A 27,924-nucleotide genomic window follows, 5' to 3' on the forward strand; every position below is an offset into this window, starting at 1 on the left:
TGGAAGTTTTGGTTCTCCAGACGCTCATAATGGAGGGTTATTTGGCCAACGGGGAGGACGGTGTCGGGGATTCCCGAGACTAGGAATGCGATAAATGTCCAGAACTTATTCTTATTCCCTACTCCCATGGGAATGCAGGAGCCAGCCTCACAATGCTCCGCTTCGGCCTCCCCCTGGGAGGGTCCGAGGGCCACCCTTACCCCGCCGCGGCAGGGCCTGCGAGCTACACCAGCCTGGAGGCCCAAACATACCTCATGTACTGGGCAGTCTGCTCTGGGCTCAAAGTCTCGCCTTTTGCCAAGCCTTGGGAGAGCTCCATGACCCTCAGATAAGATTCCAAGTATCTCCGCTGGAGCTTGAATTTCGCTCTCTCCCGCCCCGCGCAGGCTCTGTGCGTGTACGTGTGGCGAGAGGAGCCAACCGTCGGCCTCCAGACTCACCAATCCGTGGCTCCGTACTCTAGCTCCCCCCTCCGGAGTCCCGCTCACGAAGGTCGTGCGCCTGCGCCTAGGCGCGCGGTACCTGGGACGTCATGGTTGCGCTGCGCGGGAGGATTACGTCATCCTGTGACCCTCCTCGCATTTTCAATTCAGTGCATACCGGTACTGGGGAATTACAGTGGGCACGTGCGCGCTTGCGGGTTTGCTTGTGCTATCCTTGTGAGTAGAGGTGGCCTGATGTGCTCTCAGTCGTGATAGTGGCCTCTAGAGACCTCCGCCGTATCTTTTCCTGCTCGCCAGTTCCTGGCCCAGTACACTTTGAATTCAAACGCCCTGGAAGGTGGAGTACTGATGACTTAAAGTCACATTGAAGAAAGGTCTTAAGGAACAAAGCCGGGCTGGGATGTAGCTCAGTGGGTTCGACCCCCAGTTCCAAAAAAGACAAAAAAAAAAAAAAAAGAACCCCACCAAAATAAATAAATAAATAAGATTAAAAAAAAAAAAACCTTTGGGCTGGGGTTGTGGCTCAATGGTAGAGTCCTTTCCGAGCCCACATAAGGCACTGGGTTCAAACCTCAGCACCACATTAAAAAAAAAAATGAAATAAAGATATTATGCCCACCTACAACTAAGAAATAAATATTTTTAAAAAAAGGAACAAAGTCAAGGCAGTCTATAATCTCAGCCGCTAGGGAGGCTGAGGCAGGAACATCATAAATTCCAGGCCAGCCTCAACAACTTAGCAAGACCCTGTCACAAAAAATAAAAGGAGCAGGCTGTGTTGGTCCCCTTCTGTAATCCTAGCTAGGAGAATGGCAAGTTCTAAGCCAGTCCCAGCAATTTAACAAAAAATTAAAAGGATCAAGGTATGTAGCATGTGGCTCAGTAGTAAAGCGCCCCTGGGTTCAATCCTCAGTCCCCCAAATAATTAATTTTAAAAAGCCAAAGTTCTCATTTTAGAAATAAGTGCAGTGATTACCATTTGTTTAGGAGCACCTGCTGAGATGCAGGCAGATTGTTGCTGAAAGCTTGGTCCGAGTCCCTGATGCCAATCCAATAACGGGAACGTGGTTTTGAGAAAAGAAAAAAGAATGTTTTATTTCTTTGCTAGCAAAAGAGAAACACAGGAGACTCCTGTCCCAACGGCTGTGATTCTGCCCATCAGCAAGAACAGGGGGCTTTTTAATTTTGGGGGGGTTGTGGTGCTGGGGACTGAACCCAGGGCCTTGTGCGTGTCAGGCAAGCACTCTACCAATTGAGCTATATCCCCAACCTGGGGAGTTTGGGTTTGTTTTTTTTTTTAACATTTTTATTAGTTGTTGAGGGACCTTTATTTTATTTATTTATATGTGGTGCTGAGAATCGAACCCAGTGCCTCAAAACATGCTAGGCAAGTACTCTACCACTGAGCCACAACCCCAGCCCAAGGGAGCTTTTTTTAAAGAGGCGATTGAAAGGCTACATTCCATGAGTTCTCTGTTGGAGTTGCAATTCACTTGTTTATTTGGGAGATAGTCATTTCTGAGATCTTCTGGTACCATCTCCAAAATTTGTATTACTTCATTCATACAGTGGGTGAGTGAATGCTCAAGGACAGATAACTCTACCTATGATGGGGAAGAAAGATGTTTCCTGAGAAACAGGATTATCTTTCTATAGGGAGGAGCTAGGAGAGAAGAAGAGAAAGAAACATGTCCATTTTAAAAATCAGTTGCAGTGGCAGAGCAGCAAGGGCTACATTTCAAAGCATAAAGTGCACCATTGTAGCAAATCTCAGGGAAGTGGGAGCAAGTTGAAGTGGCTTATTGGGTGCTGCTAAATAGGAGGTTGTGAACTAATAAACTATTCTTGTTCAGTTCATTTACTGGTGACAGCATGAACATTAATTCCGCAGGACTCTAACCTAGTATTTAATATTTGAAAATTCACCTGTTGCCCCAGGCCTATTCCATATGTCCAGAAGACTTTAAGGGTTTTGTTTGTTTGCTTCTTTATTTGCTTTTGGGTTTTTTGTTTTGTTTTCTACTGGGATTGAATCCAGAAATGCTGTATCACTGAGGGACATCCCTAGCCTTTTTATTTTTATTTTGAGACAGGGTCTCATTAAATTGACTGGCTTTGAACTCACTATCCTCTATCCTCAGCCTCCCAAGTGGCTGGGAATACAGGCCTACACCACCGCGTCCAGAGGATTGTATATTTTTATAAAATTCATAAACAAGAGTTAAAAGGATTTTAAGATGAGCTATTTTCCTGATTTGTACCACTTTATGTCATGTGTTTATATGGCTTTAAGGCTTTTGTGGTTGAATGCCTCTGAGTTCAGTCCTTGGTACTCAAAAAAAAAAAAAAAAAAGGCTTTCAGTGTACTACTAGTTCCATTTTTTTGGTCATGGAAAAAGGCTCACAGTGTAAGGTCCTTGCTTAGCATCTGGAAAGGCATCTTAATTGATAGTCGCCTTTCCCAAAGGCCTTTCTGAGAAAAGCTCACCACTCCCTCATACCTTTCCCACCCTTGGGCTATCACCCTTCTCTCACACCAACCCCACCCTTAACCTCCTGCATGAGGACCTGCCCCATAAAAGTCGTGGAAGCCGAGCCTATATTGCCTCTTTCCATCTATGGAGAGATGGCCTTTATTTATTTGTCAGCTCTGACAAATAGAGTCTCATGTGCATCTCTACCTGCTCTCTGTCTTTCACTTCTTGCTCGCCCATCTCCCAGTTCCTCGCTTTCCTTTCCCACAGGCTCACAGAAACAGAAACAGTGATTTTACCTAAGACTCCTGAAATGGGAAATGCAGAGCAAGAATTCAATGTCAAGCCAATATGGACACGAATCCTTGCTCCTTCACTGTGTCACTGTCTATTGCTGGGAAGAAGGGGAGGAGGTAGGAACTGAGAGGGATGAAGTTCTTGGAGTCCAGGTTGTTAAGGAACACTTGTCTGCCTGGACAAAATATTTTGTTCTTTTTGCTCCCGCCAAAAATGTTTGACTTACTTTTCCTGGAGGCAAGTTTGGATTGAGGTATACTATAGTCTGAACGACCCCCCAAATTTGCTGATGCCATCTCTGTGGTGGTAAGAAGACATGGGACCTTTGAGGAAGTGATTGTTATGAGGGTTCTGAAGGAAAACGAGGAATGAGGGCCAGAAATGAAAGACGAGATGCACACGAGACTTTGTCAGAGCTGACAAATAAAGGCCATCTTTCTCCAGCAGAGAGAGGGAAAACAGGCTTGGGTTCCAGGACTTTTACGGGTAGACTCAGGAGGCAGAGCCAGGCAGGTCCTAATGCTGGCTGGTGGTTAGGGGCTGGGTTGGTATGAGGGAGTAGTGAGTCTTTCTCAGAAATGCCCTTTGGGTGGGAAAGCGAAACTTTTTCCTTAAAATGACAGCTGTCACTTAAGATGGCTTTCCAGATGCTAAGCAAGGACCTTATAGGCTCCACCCTCTTTTTTTAAAGTCATTTTTTAGTTGCAGTTGGACACAATACCTTTATTTTATTCATTTTTATGTGGTGCTGAGGATCGAACTGAGGGCCTCGAATGTGCCAGGCGAGTACTCTACCACTGAGCCACAAACCCAACCCTTCTTTTTTTGGTACCAGGGATTGAGCCCAGGGGTGTTGAACCACTTAGCCACATTCCCATTCTGGTTTTTTTTTTTTTTTTTTTTTTTTTTTTTTTTTTTTTTGAGACACAGTCTTGCTAAATTGCTAGGGTGGCTAAATTGTTGCAGCTGGTTTGAACTCCCAGAGTTAAAAGATTGAACTGGCATTTTCAATCCAGTTGAAATGCCTGCCTCAGCCTCCAGAGCTTCTGGGATTACAGATCTGTGCCACCACACCCAGCTACACCTTCTTGAATGGATGGGTGTTTATAAAATATCTTGGCACAACTCCAAAACTACAAGCTGCATTCCTTTCTCAACCAGTGCTTTTTCTATTATATAAAAATAGTATAGCAAGAAGCTGAAACTGTTTAGAAATAATGGCTATAAAACATTTTAAAGGTAATCATAAATATATTGGCATGAGCATTTACCAATACATAAACAGTTTTTAAAAGGATTATCTATACAGAATGTGTTTGTGTAAATTTGCATGAAATGTGTTCATCCTTTCAACATGGAAGGAAAAAGGTCTGAAAGGTTTTACTTCAGGCCCAATCCCTTTGGGCTGTGGGATTATAGTTGATGGTACCACATAAAACATATATGCATCCAGAGAAAAATAATTTTCTAAAATGTCTACATTTTAATGGAAGTGTAACTGATGTGATACAGTAATCTGTATATGGGGCAAAATTGGGAGTTCATAACCCACTTGAATCAAACTTCGAAATATGATATATTAAGAACTATGTAATGTTTTGAACGACCAACAATAAAAAAATAAAATAAAAATAAAATAAATAAAAAAATAAAATGTCTACATTTGCATGATTTTATAATAAAAGTTTAAAGTTTTTAGAAAGTAAAAAAAAAAAATCTTAGTAATTAGTTTAGGTCCTATTTGCTCTTCTGCACATAAAGACACAGCATTCCTTCCCTTTAGGAGGATGCAGCAACAAGGCACCACCTTGAAAGGAAATATCAGCTCTCAGCAGACATGAATCCTACCAGCCCCTTGATCTTGGACTTCCCCTCTTCCAGAACTGTAAGAAATAAATGTTTATTTTTTATGAATGAACAGTCTTTTATTCTTTTATAGCAGCACAGAGTAAGACAGGTAGGCCAGGTGTTCAGGTACCCTGGGTTCCCAAAGGATGAGTGTGGGAGAAGAGGAGAGGGGCGAATTCTATAGAAAAGAAGTAGGAGCACAAAAACTCGTTATCCAGCATCTAGGAAAGGCCATCTGTAGTTGTGCTTTGGATCAGGGTCTGCCATCTTTATCCATATCTCTGGATAACTCAAAATGAAGAAAAGCAAGCTCCTGGTGGCTGTAGGCAGCTGCCCATCTGTGAATTATAAAGAGATGATAAAGAGAATTCCTTCAAGCCTGACTACCCTAACCCCCTCTGCTTTCCAGTAGGCAGTGATCTCCAAAGGCCCTAACAAATGAGAAGGAAGGACTAAAGCTCTATTTGCCTGTTTTTATAGGTTACTGGGTTTTTTCAGCTCAATTATCACACAGTTCCTTCTTTAGGCTCCCCATATACTAGGCCCTGCAGTAGCTCCTCTCTGGTTTTTGTTTGTGTTTATGATGCTGGAATTGGAACCCAAGACCTTGTGCATGCATGGTCAGTGCTTTTACCACTGAACTATACGCTCAGCCCCACCGCTTCCTTTGAACTCTTCTTAGTGACTTCTAGAGTCCCACCTCTCACCCCAGGCCTCCAATGACCCAAGAAATTCTTCAGCCTGGGCTGTGCTTACTCCTTTATAAAAGGTCATCCACATTGCCAGCCTGAAAATAAGGAGGTGAGATGGTGGTTAGAGTGGCTAAATGGACAGAATGAAAAAGAATCAAAATAATACTTACTAGTACATCCCACTTATTATGTGGCAGACCCTGTCCAAAGCACTTTACATATATTAATTCTCTTGGCTGTTTCTCATTATCCTGTGAATTGAGGGCTCCCATTTCCCCAGCATCTCTCAAGGGAACAAGGTTTAAAAAGGCCTCCCTAATTATTGTTAATTTTTAAGTGTGATAATGGTATTGTGGGTTTTTTTTTTAGTCCTCATCTGTTAGAGGTACATATTGGAGTATTTTCAGACAAAATTATATGACATCTGGGGCTTAAATTAAAATACTCCAGTAGGGAGAAAAAAGAGGGGGTGTAGATGAACAAAGATTGGCCAAATGTTGATAACTGTTGAAGGTTGTTACAGAGGTTCATTATCCTCTTCTCTCTGCTTCTGGGTATTGGAAAATTTCCAAAATGAAATTAAAAAAAAAAACACTTTTTGACCCAACCTGCAAATTACACTGAGTCACCCATCCTCACAGACCGGAAATAAGATAATGAGGCTTAGTGAGAGAGTTTAGAATGCGTAAGTGGAGAGAAGGATGAGACAGAATAAGGACAATAGCTATTACCTACATAGTACTTAGGTGCTAGGCTTTGTTCTACATACTTTATATATGCTAAGTCTTGTATACTACTTACCAACATTATTAGATAGTATATACTATTATCATTTTCCCTTTACAGATGAGGAAACTTGGGCACAGAAATGTTGAATAGCATAGTTTTTGATTGGAAAAGCTGGTTTCCAAACCCAGGAAATCTGAGTTTGACTTTTTGCTCTATTTCTGCACCCCTAATTTTTGTTTTGCTTTGTTTTGTTTTTGGTATTGGTGTTCCATCTCCAGCCTGAACATAAGGCCTTGCACATACTGGTTAAGTGCTCTACCACTGAGCCACACCCTCAGTTGGCTTTCTGCTCTTAAACACTATACTAATTAGATAAAAAAAAAAAAAAAAAAACAGGAGATAAGAGAAGAAAAGGATTCATTCATCCTTTCATTTATTCATTCATTTAATGAATATGTTAAGCCTTTACAAAATGGGCAGGCAAGGATGTGGCAGCTTGGTTAGAATGGCAAGCAAGATAGGTGCTTGTGGGATGGGGATATAGTTCAGTTGGTAAGCCCTGGGTTCAAGCCCCAGCACCACCAAAAAAAAATCTCGAAAAAAAAAATGAAAAAATAAAAAAGGACTGGGGATGTAACACAGTGGTAAAGCACCCCTGGGTTAAATCCTTACTCTAGAAAATAAAGTTTGCCAGGTGCAGCCACTTGGCGAGACTCTAAGAGTGAGACCCTGTCTCTAAATAAAATATAAAAAGGGTTGGGGATGTAGTTTGGAGGTTAAGCACCCCTGGATCCAATTCCTCATACCAATAAAATAAATTAATTAATTAAAAGTTTGAGGGGGGGAGATGGACTTGAAATAATAATCATACAAATATGTGGAAATTTATAAACACAATGAAGGCTCAGAAACAAAGTTACATGCAATTATAACAGTATACCATGAAGTACCTGATCCATCCCAGAGGAGCTGGAGAAGATTTCCCTCAGCAGCATTTGAGCTGAAAACTGAAGGGTAAGGAGGAGTTAACAAAACAAAATGAAGCCAGTATATTGATGCACAGCTGTAATGCCAGCTACTCTGGAGGCTAAGGTAGGAGAAACACAAATTTGAGGCCAGACTGGGTAACTTAGCAAGACCCTGTCTCGGAATAAAAATTAAAAGGTCTTGGGCTATATTCAGTAATAGAATTCCCCTGGGTTCGAGCCTCATTACTGAATAAGGAATAACATGACCAAAGGCCCTGAGGCAGAAGAGAGGAAGAACTGAAAAAGCTAAGGTAGTTGAAGCAAAGCCTCAAATACCCCAACTGGAGTTGTGGAGTCTAGTCCAGTGCCACAGGTAAGGGAACTGCCACCAAGTCAGAAGTGACTAGTCCAGGGTCACACCCTGAATCAATAGCAAACCTAGGTTCCTTGACTCCCAACCCAGTGCTCTTTCTAGCATAGACTGTGGCTTCCCTGCTTTGAAGAAGAAAGAGGCAAATCTTTTAGGGACTGAGAAAGAAAGAGAGTGCTTCTGGAGATAGATGTAAATAACCAAATGAAGTCTTCCTCTGCAAGTATACTGCAAGTATATCAAGAATGGGTTTGGTCTGGCCACCGTGGTGCATGCCTGTAATCCTAGCAGTTCAGGAGGCTGAGGCAGGAGAATCAAAAATCCAAAGCCAACCTCAGCAACTTAGCAAGGCCCTAAGTAACTTAGTGAAACCCAGTTTCAAATTAAAAAAAAAAAAAATTAAAGAGCTGGGGGTGTGGCTCAGTCGTTAAGCACACTAGGATCACTCCCTGGTACCAAGAGAGAGAGAGAGAGAGAGAGAGAGAGAGAGAGAGAGAGGGGGAGGTTTTGGGCCAGGGATTCAATTTGTGTTTCTAGACACCTAATTAGTTCTCCCCCCATTTCTAGCTAGCATTATTTTAAAGTAGGAGATCTGGAGGGGGAATGAAGTGGACTGGGACTGAGGTGATTTTTAATGTGGTACTAGGGATTGAACCTAGGAGCACTCTTACCACTGAGTCGCATTCCCAGGTTTGTTCGTTTGTTTGTTTGTTTGTTTGATACTGGGGATCAAACCCAGGGGCACTTTACCACTGAGCTCCATCTCCAGCCTATTTTGTTTTTAATTTTGAGACAGGGTCTCCCTAAATTGCTGAAGCTGGCCTCAAACTTGCAATCCTCCTTCCTCAGCTTCCCAAGTAGCTGGAATTAGAGACGTATATCACCACACCTGGTTTGGGACTGAGGCTTTAATTGTGTCTTGGAGTGACAGGGTTCTGTCCCAGGAAAGGAGGAGGGGAAAAGAAAGGGCTGGGATGAAGAGTACCCCAGCTGAGAGTCATCTCTGGCTTTGCCAGCAGAGGGAGCTATAAACTGAATTTCTTAAGAGTGGCAACTGGCCTGGTCCCTGGGGCTAGCTAAATTATTTTATTGGAAGCTCAACTCAGCCCAGGATGCTGTGGGAATGACGAAAGAAGGAATAAAGGAGGGAGCTAAGCGATTATCTTCAGAGTCTTTGCCTTAAATTTTAAAGTCTTTGATAAGTACATTCTAAATCTGCCTTCCATGGGGCTGGGGATGTGGCTCAAGCGTGCTCGCCTGGCATGCGTGCGGCCTGGATTCGATCCTCAGCACCACATACAAACAAAGATGTCGTATCCGCCGAAAACTAAAAAATAAATATTAAAAAAATTATCTCTCTCTCTCTCTCTCTCTCTTAAAAAAATTAAAAAAATAAATAAATCTGCCTTCCATGATTTGGAGTGAAACAAGCACTAAAAAGTAAGGAATCCTTTGACAGGTTAGTACCACTGAACAAAGCATGGCATCCTCCACTCCCTTGGGCAACCTCACCCACTTCTCACCCACTCTTTTTTTTTTTGTGGTGCTGAGGATTGAACCCAGGGCCTTGTGCATGCGAGGCAAGCATTCTACTAACTGAGCTATATCCCTAGCCCACTCCTCACCCACTCTTAAGATCTTGCCATTTGTCTATAACCTCATCCTCTCTCCCAAGTTTTGGACCTAGATGATCGTAGGACATGTCACCCTGGAACCTCAAGCCCAACATGGCACTGAACTCATCTCCCACCCTCCCCTAGATGTACTCCCTCCATCTTCCCTATCTCCATTAACAGTACTTACCAATACCTCAGTTGTCCAACTGGGAAGCAGGGCTGGGGGTATGGCTCAGTGGAACACAGAATCATCTTTGAGGTCTCTCTCTCGTTTGCCTCTCACATCTAATCCTTCAGTAAGCTCATTCTGGTCTAAACCACTATCATCTCTTGCCTGAACCATAGCATCCTGAATTGTGCTCCTGTTTCTATATATGTCTGTACCTCACCAAACACTGTCTTATCTCCACCCAGAAACAAGAGTGATTTTTTTCAAAAAACCAAACTATCTAAACCACTCAAAGCTGATTCATTGCCTTTACAATAAAGTCCTGCCTCCTCACCGTAGCTTATAAGGCCTTCCTGATCTGGCCTCTGACTACCTCTGCCTTCTCATGTCTCACGTCTTCACAACACTTACACACACTCTCTTTCTTCTCAAACTGAACCATTTCCAGCTAAATAGGCTCTTGCCTCTAGACCTTTTCACATGCTGCTTCCTCTACTTGGACTCTCTTTCCTTCCTTTTCTCCTCACCATCTCCTATTCAGTCCTCTTGTCTCAGCTCAGGAATCCCTTCTTCCAGAAACCTTCCATTGATCCTTCCCAACAGTCATATTCTGTAACCCCATAGCCTGTCTCTATCATTGGATTTATTCCATGGAATGTTATGGTTTAGATGTGGTGTCCCCCCAATCCTATGTGAAGACAATGCAAGAAAGTTCAGAAGAGAAACAATTGGGTTGTTAGAGTCTTAACCCAATCAGTGAATTAATCCCCTGATAGGGATTAACTGAGTGGTAACTGAAGTGGTAGGGTGTGGCTGGAGGAGGTGGGAATTGGAGACTGGCTTGGGGGTATATATTTTCTATCTGGCCAGTGGAGTCTCTCTCTGCTTTTTGATCACTAAGTGAGGTGCTTCCCTTTGCCACACCCTTCTGCCAAGATGTTCTGCCTTACTCTAGAGCCCCAAGGAATGGAGCCTGCCTTCTGTGGACTAAGACCTCTGAAACTGTGAGCCCTCAAATAAACTCTTCCTCCTTTAAAATTGTTCTGGTCAGATCTTTTAGTCACAGCAGCACAAAAGCAGGCTAAATCATGGAATGTAGCTGCCTGGTAGCCTGTCTGGATCCACCATGATGATGTGGGCTCTGTGAAGGACAGATCTGTCTTTTTCACACTTATAGCCTCACAGCTTTAGCACAGAACCTATACATTGTAGCTAATTACTAAATATTTCTTGGATGGATGGATAGACAATTGTGTGGATGATTTATCAATTTACTAACCGAAAAGGGGAGCAATGAGCACCATGTTAGAGCGAGAATAAGACCTTGGGCAGGATTAATGCATCCAAAACTGTAGTAGGGACCAGAAAGGGGGAGGGACAAGCATGCCCATCCCAACTACTCTTCTTGGCAATATTACCTGTCTCCCTTTTATACCTGCCTTAAGGTGAACCTAGAAGTAGCACAGAAGAATCTGATGCACACCCAGGAACTGGACACCTCTCTTATATTCCCTTCCCAAATCTTGTTCTGGGATAAAGCCACCCATGCGTGGCTATGAAATGGACAAACTCCTGTCAGTGCCTAGTGTGAACTCTCCAGAAGCCCTGTAATCCTTTCTTCCCCAGGTCAAAGACATTTCTGGGGCTGAGGATGTAGCTCAGTGGTAAAGCACTTGCCTAGTATGCATGAGGCCCTGAGTTCAATCCCCAGCACTACAAAAAAATGAATAAATAAATAGCTGGGTGCAGTGGCACATGCCTATAATCCCAGCAGCCCAGGAGGCTAAGGCAGGAGGATCATGAGTTCAAAGCTAGCCTCAGCAAAAGTGAGGTGCTGAGCACTCATTGAGATCCTGTAGGGCTGGGGATGTGGTTCTGAGTTCAATCCCTGGTATCACAAAAACAAATAAATAAATATGGGCTGGGGCTGTGACTCATTGGTAGAGTGCTTGCCTGGCATGCATGAGGCACTGGTTCGATCCTCAGCATCACATAAAAATAAAGTAAAGGTATTGTGTCCACCTACAACTAAAAAAAGTACATATTTTTAGGCTGGGGTTGTGACTCAGTGGTAGCGCGCTTGCCTAGCATGCATGAGGCACTGGGTTTGATTCTCAGCACCACATACAAATAAATAAAATAAAGGTCCATCAACAACTAAAAAATATTTTAAAAATACATATTTTTTTAAAATTAAAAAATAAATACACACACATATTTATGGAACCTTTCATAAGCTTTTCCTTAGCTTCCTCATCCTCATCCTGTAGCAGCAGAAAGCCTCCCTACACAGCATGGTATCTCTCCCAAAAGCTGAAATCAAGACTTCTCCCTGGTGCTAGCCCAAGAAGGGACTCCAAGTGGGCACCTAATCTTGATGTTTGTGGTCCTTTTCCCTTCTTCACTGGCACTAAAAGAGACAGGCAGTAAAAACTACAAGCTGTTGGGGCAATCACAGGAGAGAGTGGGATGAGGGTTAAGTTTTTCTACAGCCATTTGAAGGCCTTGGCCCCCTGCCCAGATCTGAGTCAGGAACTGTATGTCCCAGAACTTGCTTACCAGCCATCTGCTCTGAGCTTAAAGAGCCTAGGGGCCCTCTGGGATGTTTTGTTCAAATTCATCAAGAAGGGCAGGGTGAGGACAACACAGCTGGGGGATCTTAGCCAGTCTAGGCCTCTGAAGGTGTAGAGAGAAAGGGCTGATTTATGACACCAGGGCATAGTGAGGGCATGGCAAGTCCCAGAGTAGAGAGCTTCTCTCACAGCACAACCCCTTTGTTCCCAGAACCATGCCTTCCAGCACCCCTTTAGATGCAACTGATGCTGTGTGAATTTTATGCCAGACATTTTCCCTAAAACAAGCAATTTGTTTTTGTTTATTTGTTTGTTGTATTATGGAGATTGAACCTGGGGGCACTCCATCACTGAGCTATATCCCACATACATTTTAAATTATTTTTTAATTTTGAGACAAGGTCTTGCTAAGTTGCCCAGGCTGGTCTTGAACTTGTGATCCTCCTGTCTCAGCCTCCCGAGTTGTTGGGATTACAGGTGTGTGCCCCCACACAGATTTAATGAGATCAGGACCAGTCTCCAGGTAATTGGTTGCCCAACTGCTAGAAGATGATTCTCCTTTTCATTGAACAGGTAGGCAACCTGAGGATAAAGCTGGGAAGGAATACAAGCATACATTTATGTCTAGGACATAGCTTTTTCCATCCCAGACAAAATATAATTGTCCCTTGAACACACACCATCTCCAGGTGTTAGGAATGGGTCAAGCAATAGAGTTCAGTTTTTCAGGTGAAAACAGGAGAAAACTTTCTTAAGATCTCACAGAGAATAAGAGAACAGTTCAGATGAATGAAGCTATCTGACAAACCAGACACAGGAGGAAGACTGAGAAGGCATCCCTCACTCCTAAAATCCCCAGCAACCAAGGGCATGCACATAGATTTAAACACCAACCCTAGACATAGTTTCTGGGAGGAAGTTCTGGGGATCCATAGAAGCAGAGAGTCTCAGCTAGTAGTGCCCCATATATTCAGCTACTCTGGAGGCTGAGACAGGAGAATCACAAGTTCAAGGTCAGCCTCAGCAATTTAGCAAGACCCTTATCAACTTAAGTGAGACCCTTTTTCAAAATAAAAAATTAAAAGGGTTGGTGATACAACTCAGTGGTAAAGTACCCTTGGTTGGGTTCAATCCATGGTACAAAAAAAAAAAAAAAAGAAATGTAGGAAGGGGATTGATACAATAATATTTGTAGCTGCTTGATCCCTAAAAGCCCAAATCTTGAAACAACCCAAATGTCCCTAAATGTGTGAATGGATAAACTGGTATACCCATATACAATGGTTTGTCCCAACTGAGATTCATGTTGGGGTTTGGTTCTCAATATAATGGTGTTGAGAGGTGGTGGGGCCTTTAAGAAGCATTTCGGCCATGGGGTTCTGCCCTCATGAAGGGATCAGTGCTGAGGGAGTGAGACTTACTCTCATGGGACTGGATTAGTTACCACAAAATTGATTTGACATAAAGCAAGGCTATCCCTCAGCTTTTGTCTCTTCCATATTGACCAGTTGCCCTTCCACTTTTCACCATGAGATTGAAGCAGCACAAGTTCCTCACCAGAAGCTGAGCAGATGCTGGCAGCCTGCTTTTAGACTTTCCAGATTCCTCTTTTCTTTATAATTTATGAAATCTCATATATTCTGTTATAGCAACAGAAAACAGACTAAGATACCATACAAAGAAATGCCACTCAGAAAAAAATATGCCTTTGGATGAATCTTAAAGGCATTACACTAAGTGAAAGAAGCTGATCTTCAAATGTTACAGATGCTTGATTCCATTTATGTTAAGCTCAAAAACAATCAATATGAATCTATAATAGAAATCAGAATGAGGGTTGCCTCAGGCAAGGGTGGGGGAAGTTGACTGGAGCAATGGAAATGTTCTGTTGTTATTGAGGCAGTAGTTACCTAGAGGTCACAATTCACTGAACCATGTGCTTAAGACCTATGTATTTTACTGTGTTGTAGATCATACCTTGTTTTTAAAAATTACACTCAGGTCACAAACTCTGACTAATTAAATCCAAATGCCTAGAAGTAGGGTCTGAGTAAGGGCATTTAAAAAGTCTCCCCAGCTCTGTGCAAGGCCCTGGGCTTGATCCCCAGAATGGCAATAAAATCTGTCCCCAATTGATGCTAATGTGCAGCCAGAACCACTGAGACCATTACGAATACTTTTCCCTGGCAAGGAACCCTCTTAGCCTCCTGTGACATGGAGACTTTTCAAAAGTGCCCATCAGAAAAAGGTCCTTCCATAGCCAGGCAAAGTAGCATAAGCCTGTAATCCAAGGGCTAGAGAGACTGAGGTAGGATGTTGTGAGTTCAATGTCAGTCTCAGAAACTTAGCAAGGCCCTAAGCAACTCAGTGAGACCTTGTCTCTAAATAAAATATATAAAGGGCTGGGGATATGGCTCAGAGGTTAAATGTCCCTGGCTTTAATCCCCAGTACAAAAAAAGAAAAAAGTCCTCTCCACCATCACAAGTAGAGGTAGACAGGTGGGGACAGAAGGTGAATGAGGGTAGATGCTAACTATCTATCTAAAACGTTATATCAAAATATTGAATTTTATATCTTAAAATGGTAAAATGGTAAATTTTAGGTTACATAAATTTCATCTTGAGTTTTAAAATTAAAAGAAAAAAAATCAAGAGTTCCCTTAAGGGAAATTTGCTAATGTTCCCTCTTGCCCAGTGAGAGCTCTGCTTCTTTTATTTCACTTAAATAAGTTCTACTCCTTTCACTCTTAAAAAAAAAAAAAAGAACAAAGCTCCATGGCTGCATGTATCCCAATGTAAGAATGTACTTTATTTAATCAGTCCCCTATTAAAGTCTTTTGATATTATAAACACAGTGACAATAAATATCTTGGTACATGCATTTTGTGAATATGTATATCTGTAGGATAATTTCCTAAAAGTAGAATTGTTGGCTTAAAGTGTGTTCCTCCCCCTCCCCCCCACCGTACTGGGGATTGAACTCAGGGGCACTTAACCACTGAGCCACATCGCTAGCCTTTTATTTTTATTTTTTTAATTTAAAGACAGGATCTTGGGCTGGGGATGTGGCTCAAGCGGTAGCGCGCTCGCCTAGCATGCGTGCGGCCCGGGTTCGATCCTCAGCACCACATACAAAGATGTTGTGTCCGCCGAAAACTAAGAAATAATAAATAAATATTAAAAATTAAAAAAAAAAGACAGGATCTTGCTAAGTTGCTTAGGGCCTCCCTAAATTGCTGAAGCTGGCTTATGAACTTGTAATCCTCATGCCTCAGCCTCCTGAGTCGCTGGGATTATAGGTGAGCACCACTGTACCCAACATTTTATTTTGATAGAAACTGCCAAATTACTTTCCATAAGGGAATGAATAAATTTACATTCCCAAAATCAGCAATATATGAGGATTCCTGTTTCCCCCTACCTTTGTTAAAAGTATTTTTTGATGGGCTGGGGATGTGGCTCAAGCGGTAGTGCACTCACCTGGCATGCGTGAGGCCCAGGTTCGATCCTCAGCACCACATACAAACAAAGATGTTGTGTCCGCTGAAAGCTAAAAAAAAATATTAAAACTCTCTCACCCTCTCTCTCTCTCTCTCTCTCAAAAAAAAAAAATATTTTTCGACCTTTTGATTTTTGTTCCTTAGATTATTAAAGTAAAAAGTGGTGTGATGTCACACACCTGTAATCCCAGCGACTCTGGAGGTTGAAATAGGAGGATTGCAACTTTGAGACCAGCCTCCCCAATTTAGTGAGACCCTGTCTCAAAAAAGGGGTGGGATGTGGCTCAGTGGTAAAGCACCCCTGGGATCAATCAGCAGTACCAAACAAACAAATTAATACCTCTGGGCTGGGAATGTTGCTCAATTGCAGGTGGGGGGTGGGGGTGGGGATGGAATTCCTGAGTCAAACTGTCATTGTCACCTATTTCTCCCCTACCCTGTCAGCTCCAAGTCTGTATCTCCAATGCCCACAGTAGCTCTGTCACATAGTAGGTGCTGAAATGAATGAATAGTTCAATGGTGCTTTCTTGTTTTCAAAGCCTTCTGGTAAGGAGGAAGGGGCTGGAGAAGGAAGGGTTATTTTTCAACTCACTGAAGGGAACAAAACTGTTTTTAAGGACTTGAGTGTATTCAAACAATTAGCAAAAAGTCTTACCTATTCACTAACTAATGCTCTCTTTGACTCAGGAAGCTGCCTTTGAATTATAGTGAGTCATTGCAGGCAATAAAACAACCTTTCTTTGTCAATATTCTCTGCTTCAAATTTGTCACTAATTCCAGCTGGCCCAGCCAATCTGAATGACGGAAAGGCAGAATGAATATAATTGAATCAGTGGCTCGCCCCCGCAGGATGAGCTTGCTGTGTCTCTGTGGGTCTCGTCCCTAAAAGGTGTCCCAGGGGCAGTGATTTTTGCACCGAATAAAGGAGGGCCAGCAGGAACTCAGCTCCAGCTGCGGGAATCTGGCAGGCTCTGGTTCAGGGTGAGGGCGAGGCTGGCAGAGGGAGACAGGCTGGGAGTAGTGGAAGTGAAGGCAATATTATGAAAAAGAATAGTTATTGTAATAACAGTCTGTTTTAATATTAGCTGGCCCCGGTTTTACAGTTTACAAACTTTTCAACAACTTGCGTACAGGTTATTATTCCTGTGTCACCTCTGGGGAAATCACAGCTCAGAGAGGTGGAGGTCAAGGAGGCTTGTGGCCTCCCTGCGACACAGTGCCCTTGGCCGTGCCCGCACCTGGGTCCTGGCAGAGCCGCACCTCCCTGCCAGATCTCCTGCAGTCACTTAGCCCGCCAGCCCCTAGGCCGTTGCTATGGTATTTCTGGAGTGTCACAAGTGCCCAGGAAGCGTACAAATCGATCTGCATGAGACATAGCCCTGTGCAAAACAACTTCCAATTTACTCGCAATAATTACCACCCCCAGATAATAGCCTGTACACAGGCAGGTGAGTAGGGGGTGGAGTGAGGAGGAAGAAAGGAATCAGGAAGGGAAGGAGGTGGACACGCCTGCACAAGTGGCCTTGCCTGGGCTAGGGGTGGGAGAAAGCAGAGAAGTGGTCTTTCTGGATCAGGACTGAAGAGGATTCTGTCCTGTTTAGTTCTGGAAACTGGAATGTTCTTCTGGAGGAATTATATCAGAGCATTTCATTCAATATTTACTGGGCACCTTTGGTAGTGAACACTTTTCTCAGCACTGAGAATGCAAATCTAGGGAATCACAGCTCCAGTACAGGAGTGGCTCACAGACTCCTGAGAGAGTCAGACACAGAGACAGGTATAAACATAAGGGCCTTTATTCATTCAACCACTGTTTATTAAGCATCTAATATATGCCCGAGGTTCTGTAAAGGATACAACAATGAAGAAAGCAAATAAGAATCCCTGCCCTCGTGAAATTTACCTAAAAGTGGAAGAGCCAACAAATTTAAAAAAAAATAGTGTTAGTTGGTATGTTCATGTGGATTCTCCAGAGAAACAGAACCAACAAGAAGTAGACACACACACACACACACACACACACACACACACACACACACTGTAAGTAATTGAGAGGCTGAGAACAAGATCTGCACTTGGCAGGCTGTAAACCCAGGAGAATCCATGGTATAGTTCCGTTGTGAGTCCAACTTCAAAGATAGGGAAAGATGGATGGTTGTCACAGTTTAAAGTCAGGCAGACAAAAAGAATTCTTTTTTTTACTTAGCCTTTTGTTGTATTCAGGCCTTCAAGGAATTGAATGAGGCCCACTCTCATTGGGTAGGGTGGTTTGCTTTACTTAGTCTACCAATTTATTTATTTATTTAGAGAGAGGGAGAGAGAGAGAGAATTTTATTTTTTATTTTTTTTTAAAGATAGAGAGAGAGAGAGAGAGAGAGAGAGAGAGAGAGAGAGAGAGAGAGAGAGAGAGAGAGAATATTTTTAATATTTATTTTTTAGTTTTCGGCTGACACAACATCTTTGTTTGTATGTGGTGCTGAGGATCGAACCCGGGCCGCACGCATGCCAGGCGAGCACGCTACCGCTTGAGCCACATCCCCAGCCCCAAGAGAGAGAATTTTAATATTTATTTTTTAGTTATCGGCAGACACAACATCTTTGTTTGTATGTGGTGCTGAGGATCGAACCCTGGCCGCACGCATGCCAGGCGAGCGCACTACCGCTTGAGCCACATCCCCAGCCCTAGTCTACCAATTTAAATGTGATGTTTTTGTTTGTTTCAGTGCTGGTGATGGAACCCAGGGCCTTGAACTTCTCAGGCAAGCAAGTCTACCACCGAGACACACCACTGAGTCCTATCAATTCAAACAGTAATATCACTCAGAACATTCTCACAGACACAACTAGAAATAATGTTTAGGGCTGGGGATGTGGCTCAAGTGGTAGCACGCTCGCCTGGCATGCGTGCGACCCGGGTTCGATCCTCAGCACCACATACCAACAAACATGTTGTGTCCACCAAAAACTAAAAAATAAATATTAAAATTCTCTCTCTCTCTCTCTCTCTCTCTCTCTCTCTCTCTCTCTCTCTCTCTTTAAAAAAAAAGAAATAATGTTTAACCATATTTCTGGGTTGGGAATGTAGCTCTGTGGTTGAGTGCTTGCCTAGCATGCATGAACTCTGGGTTCAATTCCTAGTACTTCAAAAAGAAGAAAATAAGGGGCTGTGGTTGTGGCTCAGCGGTAGAGTGCTTGCCTAGTGCATGCAAGGTTCTGGTTTGATCCTCAGCACCACATAAAAATAAATAATTTAGGGGCTGGGGATATGGCTCAAGCGGTAGCGCGCTTGCCTGGCATGCGTGCGGCCCGGGTTCGATCCTCAGCACCACATACAAACAAAGATGTTGTGTCCGCCGAGAACTAAAAAAAATAAATAAATAAATGTTAAAAAAATAAATAAATAAAATAAATAAATAAATAAATAAATAAATAAATAAATAAATAAATAATTTAGGGGCTGGGGATGGGGCTCAAGCGGTAGCGCACTTGCCTGGCATGCGTGCAGCCCGGGTTCGATCCTCAGCACCACATACAAACAAAGATGTTGTGTCCGCCAAAAACTAAAAAATAAATATTAAAAATAAATAAATAATTTAAGGGCTGGGGCTGCAGCTCAGTGGTAAAGGGTTTGCCTTGCATGTGTGAGGAACTGGGTTCAATCTTCAGCACCACATAAAAATAAAGATACTGTGTGTTTATCTACAACTAAAAAACAATCTTTAAAAGTAAATAAATAAAATAAAGGTATTGTGTTAAACTACAACTAAAAAATAAATATTAAAAAAGAAGAAAATAGAAAGTGGGTTGTAAATTTAAACAAGATGATGGGAGAAGTTTCATAGGGAAGATATCATTGGAATGAAAACTGTCAGATCAGTCGGGGCAGGCAATGGCCAAAGGAGGCAGATTTAAAAGGGCCGCTGAACAGGCTTTATTGAGATATCACTCCCTGGCGGAACTCGATCAGACACACAGAGGGGAGAGGGGAAGGGTCTGAGGAGAAACCGGGAAGCTCCACTGGACTGGACTTTTATGGGGCTTACAGCAGGAAGGGAAGGACTTGGGACAGGAAAAGGTGTTTCTAGGGTCCCTTGCCCACTTGGAGTTGGTCAGGGGAGTTGGCTGAACTCCAGGATTGGCCAGGGGGGTCCTGTTGATTGACAGGCATTAGTCAGGAGATCTGGCTGATTGACAGGCATTTCCGCCGGCATCTGATTGATGTTCTTTTCCAACGCGGGCTGCTTTGTTCTAAGTTGCCACTAAGTCACCACCACCGACCTAACAAAAACTTGAAAGAAATGAATGAGCAAAACAGACAGATTTCCAAGAAAGTTCCAGGCAAAAGACAGTAAGTAAAAAGGCCTTGAGGCAAACATCTCTGGTGTGTTGGATGAACAGCAACAGTCCATGGTAGCTGGAGCGGAGTAAGCAAGAGACAATTGGAAGGTAGTAGAAACAGATCGTGCAGGTCATATGGGCCACCATAGGGGTTTATACTACAAATGAAACAAGAGCCATTGCCAGATTTTAAGATGGAGAAATGACATGCTTAGGTTTGTATGTCTCCCCAACCACTCTGTGTTGTGATGGAAACAAAGGCCTTAGATATGCTAGACGAGTGCTCTACCACTGAGCTACACCTCTAGCCCTATTTTTTTTTTTAAAGAGAGAGAGAGAGAGAGAGAATATTTTTAATATTTATTTTTTAGTTTTCAGCAGACACAACATCTTTGCTTGTATGTAGTGCTGAGGATTGAACCCGGGCCACACGCATGCCAGGCGAGCACGCTACCGCTTGAGCCACATCCCCAGCCCTAGCCCTATTTTATTTTGAGACAGTGTCTTGATAAATTTTTGAAGCTCTCCTGGAATTTGTGGTCCTTCTGCCTCAGCCTCCAGAGTAGCTGAGATTACAATATGTACCACCATGCCTGGCTTCAGAAGGATCATCCCAAATCAATCCAGGCACAGTTGTACACACTTGTAATGTCAGTTACTCAAGAGGGTAAGATAGGAAGATCACAAGTTCAAGGTCAGCCTGGGAAAGTTAGCAAGATCCTGTCTAGGGCTGGGGATGTGGCTCAAGCAGTAGCGCACTCGCCTGGCGTGCGTGCGGCCTGGGTTCGATCCTCAGCACCACATACCATCTTTGATGTCTGCCGATAACTAAAAAATAAATATTAAAAAAAAAAAAAAAAAAAAAAAAATAAATAAATAAATAAATAAATATTAAAAAATTCTCTCTCTCTCTCTCTCTCTCTCTCTCTCTCTCTGTTTGAAAAAAAAAAAGATCCTGTCTAAAAAAAGAAAAATCTTCAATGTTCTGAAGACATAACTCTATGGCAGAGCACTTGCCTAGCATGCATAAGGCCCTGGGTTCCATCCCCAGTGCAGGGGGATCCTTTTGGCTTCTTCATGGTGAATATATTGTAGGGGTAGTAGTGAAAGGCAGGGAAAGCAGTTAAGAACACTAGGGGCAGGGCTGGGATATAGCTCGGTTGGTAGAGTGCTTACCTTGCTTGCACAAGGTTCAATCCCCAGCACCACAAAAAAACTCAAAAAAAAAAAAAAAAAAACAAAAAACACCCTAGGGATTAAGGAGCACTTAGGGTGCTATTGCACTAATCCAGGTGAGGGGAGCTTAGACTGGGGTGGCAGCTATGGAGATGGTGAAAGTGTTGGGTTCTGGATATTTTTTAAAGGTGGAACTCTCAGTATTTACTGAAGGATTTGATAGGGGTGGAGTGAGATGAAAGGAGAAGTGTGGGAGACGATCAAGGAGGAAAGTGTCTTGAAGGAAGCTGTGTGGTATGAAATAGAGTTCAAGTTCATAGGGACTCATTGTTAAGTTGTGCTGCATCCCTGCCTCTTGCTGTGTGACCTCAGGCAAGTTACTTCCCATTTCTCAACCTGAGTTTCCTCATCTGTAGGAGCTTACACAGCTGTTATGACTTTTTTTCCTCTGAGTCAGGGTCTCACTAAGTTGCTGAGGCTGGCCTTGAATTTGCAGTCCTCCTGCCTCAGCCTCCAGAGTTTCAGAGACTACAAAAGTGTACCACCGTTCCTGGCTTGTGTAAAGTTAATAAGGTGATTATGTAGAACTCCCAGCTCCACAGCTAGCACACAATAGTGCTCCCTGAGCACTTGCTGCTTCCTTAAACTTCCTTTTTGGGGAAAGCTGGAGAAGCATCACAACAGAACTAAGATCTAAGGGGGCTATGATGGATGGGCAGGGCTTCCTTAGGCTGAGAAGAGGTACAAAGGGGATCATCCTTCACAACAGGCAGGAAGAAATGAAGCCAGTGGCTAGGCAGGCCTAGTGGAAGTCCTGGGGTTGGGGAAGGCTAGGGGAGGACAGGGAGCATCTGGGTGTGGACAGCATGAGATGGAAAGAAAGTCATGTGAAAGGAAAGGGACCCCACTATGGAGGGGTGGTCCCTGTCTCTGCCTTGAACCAACCCTGGCCCAGAGGACCTTTGAAACCTTTTGAGTTACAGGATGAAGCTGGTTGTAACTATAGTACACAGAACTCCTAGCACTCCGAGGAGTTACTGAGGTTTGTGCTGTGTGGAATCACACAGCAAACATCTGGCTTGGCTACTGGCCAGGACAGACCTCCCTCCTCTAGCCATACACACTCTAATTGCAAACTTATGGCCCCCAAGGCAGAGAGACTCTGAGAGCCATCTTTGCATTCTGGCCTGAATCACTCTAGCCTGGAGCCTGCTGCCAGGGGCCCCTTACTCACTGCAGGAAACATGAAAGCATGTATCCCCCCTTACCTGGGGCCATTAGGCCTGCTCTAAGGAAACCCTCTTCCAGAACCACAAATACCAACTCCTCACCTCATGGAAAGCTCTGACATCAGACTGTCTGGGTTCCTATCTGGCCTCATTCTTATTAGTTTTGTGAACTTGGACCAATCTCTTGACCTCTGTGAGCCTTATTTTCCACTTCTCCAAAGAAGGATGTAAATTATATCTCCTTCACAGGTTTGATGTAAGGCTCAAATGGAATTGTCTGAGACCAAGGTTTAGGGGCTCTAAAGTACTGAAAAGAACGTGGATTTTACCTTGACTCTATAGCCCCCCTCCCCCTCTCAATACTACCACTACCATTATGTGACTCACAGGAAAAATTATACCAAACTGTAAAAAGGGTAAGGAAGTCTAACCAAGTTCTGATTTTTCCTGTGATGACTAACTTTGCCGGAGTTCTTTGAAATATTAATTATCACATTATTTTCCAAAACAGTTTGGTTGTTGTCCCTGCTTTATGAATGTCCTAAGTACTTCTGTTAAGCAATGGGACTTAGAGAATATGGATTTGGAAACCATCATGGGCTAGTCACATTCTTGTTGGCCAGGATCAGCTAATGCTCAATAGAATTACCATCTGCCAGGGAATGTTCTATTTCATTTTATCCTTATGACATACCCTATGAAGTTAATGTAATTATTATCCCCTTTTATGGGTGGGAAAGCTGAGAATCGGTGGGAAGGTGGAAGTTTTGAACATAAGCAGTCTTATGGCAGAAGCCATATGCTTAACTGCTCTGCTAGTTATCTCTCCCTGTCTACGGGGAATTGGTCCAGAACCATCCCCACACACTGGTACCCAAATCTGAGGACACTCAAGACCCTTTTTGATACTGGGGATTGAATCCAGCGGCACTTTTTTTTTTTTTTTTTTTAGTACCAGTACTTGAACCCAGGGGCACTTAACCACTTTCCCATCCCTTTTCATTTTGTTTATTTAGATACAGGGTCTCACTGAGTTGCTTAAGGCCTCGCTAAATTGCTGAGGCTTGCTTTGAACTCACAATCCTCCTGCCTCAGCCTCTCGAGCCACTGGGATTACAGGCGTGTGCCACTGTGCCTGGCTCCAGGAACATTTTACCACTGAGTTTGTTTTATTTGGAGACAGGGTCTTAGTAAGTTGCTGGGGGTCTCACTAAATTGCTGAGTCTGGCCTCCAATTTGTGTTCCCAGAGGCACACTACCACTGAGCTATATCCCCAGCCTTTTAATTTTTTTTTTTCTAGTAAGAGTCTCACCAAGTTGCCCAGGCTGGCCTTGAATTTGCAATACTCCCGCCTTACCTCCTGAGTTCCTTGTATTACAGGCATGTGCCACTGTGTGCCTCCTCCCCTATACTTTAAATCATCTCTAGATTACTCAAACCTAATACAATGTAAATGCTATGTAAATAGTTATCCTATATTGTTTAGGAAATAATGGCAAGAAAAAGTCTGCACGTTTAGTACAGATGCAATTTTCCCCAAATATTTTTAATTCATATTTTATTTTATTTTTTAAAAATATTTTTTAGTTGCCAGTGGATTTTTTACTTTATTTCTTTATTTATATGTGGTGCTAATAATCGAACCCAGGGCCTCACACATGCCAGGCAAGTGCTCCACCACGGAGCCACAACCCCAGTCCCCAATTCATAGTTTATTAAATCCACAAACACAAAACCTGTGAGTGTGAAAGGACAATTTTAACTGTCTCTTCAAATGGTTGAATCAAATCTTTGTCACACATGTGAGAACCTTGCATTCAAAGGGGCTAGAATGGATTAAGAAAGTGGAATTGAGTAGGGCATGGTGGTTGACACCTGTAATCCCTGTTTCTCAGGAGGCTGAGGCAGGAGGATCACAAGTTTAATGTCAGCCTCAGCAATTTAGGGAGACCCTGATTCAAATTTTAAAAAAGGAAAAAAAAAGCGCTGAGGATATAGCTCAGTGGTAGAGAGTGTTCTGTACTACTACTCAGCATTCAATCCCTAGTACTGAGACAGACAGACAGACAGAGATTGTTTGCTGAAACCCAGCCCCAAACTTACATCCTGCACTGCAAACCTCATGGGTGCTTAATTAGGTCAATTTCATTTTGCATTTTCTTCCTTTCTCTGTCCCACCTCCCTCCCCTTCAATCTCCTTCCTCTACTCCACTGATCTCCCCTCTATTTTTGTGGGACCACCCCCACTAAAATCATCATACTCTCGTGATACAGCCACATCAATGTTTATAGCAAGCAATCCACAATAGCCAAATATGGAACCAGCCCAGGTGTTTGTTAACAGATAAATGAGGGGCTGGGGATGTGGCTCAAGCGGTAGCGCGCTCGCCTGGCATGTGTGCAGCCTGGGTTCGATCCTCAGCACCACATACAAATAAAGATGTTGTGTCCGCTAAAAACTAACTAACTAAATAAGTAAATAAATATTTAAAAAAAAAAAACAGATAAATGAATAAAGAAAATGTGAGCTGTGCTTGGTGGCACACGCTTGTAATCCCAGCAGCTTGGAAAGCGAAAGCAGGAGTTTAAAGCCAGTTTCAGCAATTTAGCAACGCTCTAAGCAACTCGGTGAGACCCTGTCTCTAAATAAAATATAAAAAGGCGGGGGGGTGCTGGGGTTGTGGCTTAGCAGTAGAGTGCTCACCTATCCCATGTGAGGCCCTGGGTTCGATCTTCAGCACCACATAAAAATAAATTAATTTTGAAAAGGTCCTAAAATATATATATATATAGGCTGGGGATATGGATCAGTGGTTAGGTGCCCCTGGGTCAATTCCTGGTACCAAAAAAAAAAAAAAGAAAGAAAATTTTGTATGTATACATAATAGAGTTCTACTTAGCCATAATATGAGTGAAATTTTGGGCATTTGCTGGTAAATGGATGGAACTGGAGAATATCAAGCTAGACTCAGAAAGTCAAGGGTCAAATGTGGATGCTACAGCAAAATGATGGAAAGAGGGGGCATATGAATATACACAGTGAATTCCACTGTTTAGTATTTTTAAAAAAACAATAAATAAGTAGAAGGAAGATCAGTATAATAGAACAAGGGGAACAGGGGGAGGGAGAAGGGGAGGGAAAGAGAAAGCACTGGAAACTGAAATGAAGCAAATTATATTCCATGCATATATGATTGTGTCAAAATGAACCTCACTATTATGTATAATTTTAAATGCACTAATAAAAACATTTAAAAAAAACCCAAAATACATGAATACTCAAGTTAGCAACATGAGTATGCATCATGTCGCTCTTTGGTGAGGCATCTTTAAGAGGTTTGAATTCACTTCCAAAGGTGCTTTTATTTTTTGTAGTGAGGATCCAACCTAGGGCTTTGTGCTTTCATAAACTCTACCACCAAGCCACACCCCCAGCCCTGGAGTTGCCTTCTTTATCCTGCTTAGAGACAGAGTCTTGCTATGATGCCCAGGCCAGCCTCAAACTCCTTAGCTCAAGTGATCCTCCTGCCTCAGCCTCCCAAGTAGTTGAGATTACAGGTGCACACCACCATGCCTGGCTTCTGCACCTATGTATTATTCTTTTGCTGCCTATTTTAGTCAGCCTTTTTGCTGTTGTGACTAAGAGACTTGACAAAAACAATTAGAGGTGGAAAAGTTTATTTGGAGGTTCACAGTTCCAGAGGTCTCAGTTCATAGATGGCAACTCCATTGTTCTGGGCCCTGAGGTGTGGGAGAACATCATGGAGGAGGAAAGCGGCTTTGGACTTGGCACCTTAGAGAGAGGGCTCCTCTCAACAAGGACAAAATATATACCCTAATAGCAAACCCTCAATGACCCACCTCCTTCAGCCACACTCTACCTGCCTACAGCTACCATCCAGTTAATCTCTATCAGGGGATTAACACACTGATTAGGTTAAGGCTTTCACAACCCAATCACTTCACCTCTGAATTTTCTTGCTCATGTGTAATCACGTGAGCTTTTGGGAGATACCTCATTTCTAAACCATAAAACTCCCAGTTAGATCTGGTTATTATAAAGTTATCAGGACCAGTAATGTAAATTAATATTAATTTAATCAACTGATGGCTCATAATTATGATTAATAATGTAATGGATCTTGTTCTACTGTATTGTGTAAGTTATTCTCCCTCCAGCCTCACCTTTCACAATTCTCTCTCCCATGTTCCCTTGCCATTACTTGAGATGTATACACACCCACCCCAGGTTTTCTCACTTTCTGCTCTCTTCCTGGAAAGTCTTTTTCTCCCTCTCTTCTAATCCCTCTCTATCCCTTTTTTGTCTTTCTGAGATCCTTCCTAAATCCTCCCTCAGACTAGTATAGATGGCCCTTCTATGAGCCCCCACAGCACGCTGTGCTTCCCTTCTCAGAGCCTCTGTCACACCACATTGTAATCATTTACTTATTGGACTCCTGAAATTTGATCAACTGTTTGATAAGGAGCTACATACCTTTTTTTTTTTTTCTAGACAGAATCACATTATGTTGCCCAGACTGGCCTCAAACTCCCAGGCTTAAGCAATGCTCTTGCCTTAGCTTCATGAGTAGCTGGGACTACAGGCACACCCAGCTAGGAGCCAGCCCTATGTCTTTGTCACTGTTTCCAAAGTTCTTAGCACCCTGCTGGGCCCATATTGAATAATAGTTCAATCAGTGTTGACCTGCCAGTAATCCTAGCTACTCAGGAGATTGAGGCAGGAGGATTGCAAATTTGTGGCCAGCTTTGACAATTTAGCAAGACTCTGCTCAAAATAAAAACTAAAAAGGGTTAAGGTTGTAGCTCGGTGGTAAAGTACCCCCCGGGTTCAATCTCTAGTATCATAAATTTTAAAAATGAACAAATAAATAATTGTGTTGAATGAACAAGAGATCTACCTGGCAGCAATCAGCACTACCCCCAACCTACTTCCCTTCAGCGTGTCCTAACCCCCACATTCCAAGGAGGTAAACTTCTTAAAATCCAAAAGCTGCTGAGCACAGAATGAGACTGAACTAAAGTGGATGGACTGGCTACCTGATCTCTGTGAGAACTTTCTGTGTGCCCTAGAGATATTTCTGTCCAGTTCACAACTGGCTCATCCACTGTGGGCTTACAGAGAGTGTGTGAGGGATTATTGCTGTTGTTGTTCTCTATAAAATGGCAAATAAGCCTCAATCCCCTGGAGGTCTTTATGGAGATATATGGAGGTTTTTTTGTAAACTGCAAAGGGCTACATGTAGCACTTAATGATGAACACAGGAAATGTGTTGCTCTTTGTCTTAACTCTTTTCAAGACCCCATGCAGACAAGGACCCTCCTGTTTATACAGTATTACCTCTTGCAATCAGGTTACAATTGATTGACATTATCACTTTCTTTATATCTGGCAGATTCCCAGCCTGCAGTATCATGCTGTTCACCATAGAGACCTGAGGAGCCCCCATCTCATTGGTATCATATTTACAAATGAACCCTTA

General features: G+C 42.9%; 1 long non-coding RNA gene across 1 annotated transcript; it reads left to right on the top strand.

Moving 5' to 3' along the window:
* Positions 1–563: 563 nt before the first annotated feature.
* Positions 564–27,924, top strand: LOC113200545 (uncharacterized). Its single transcript, XR_003303067.1, has 3 exons — positions 564–780; positions 4,998–5,099; positions 27,838–27,924. It is a non-coding gene; the product is annotated as an uncharacterized LOC113200545 (long non-coding RNA).

The sequence above is a fragment of the Urocitellus parryii genome, chromosome X, assembly GCF_045843805.1.
Source record: "Urocitellus parryii isolate mUroPar1 chromosome X, mUroPar1.hap1, whole genome shotgun sequence".
Taxonomy (NCBI): Eukaryota; Metazoa; Chordata; class Mammalia; order Rodentia; family Sciuridae; genus Urocitellus; species Urocitellus parryii.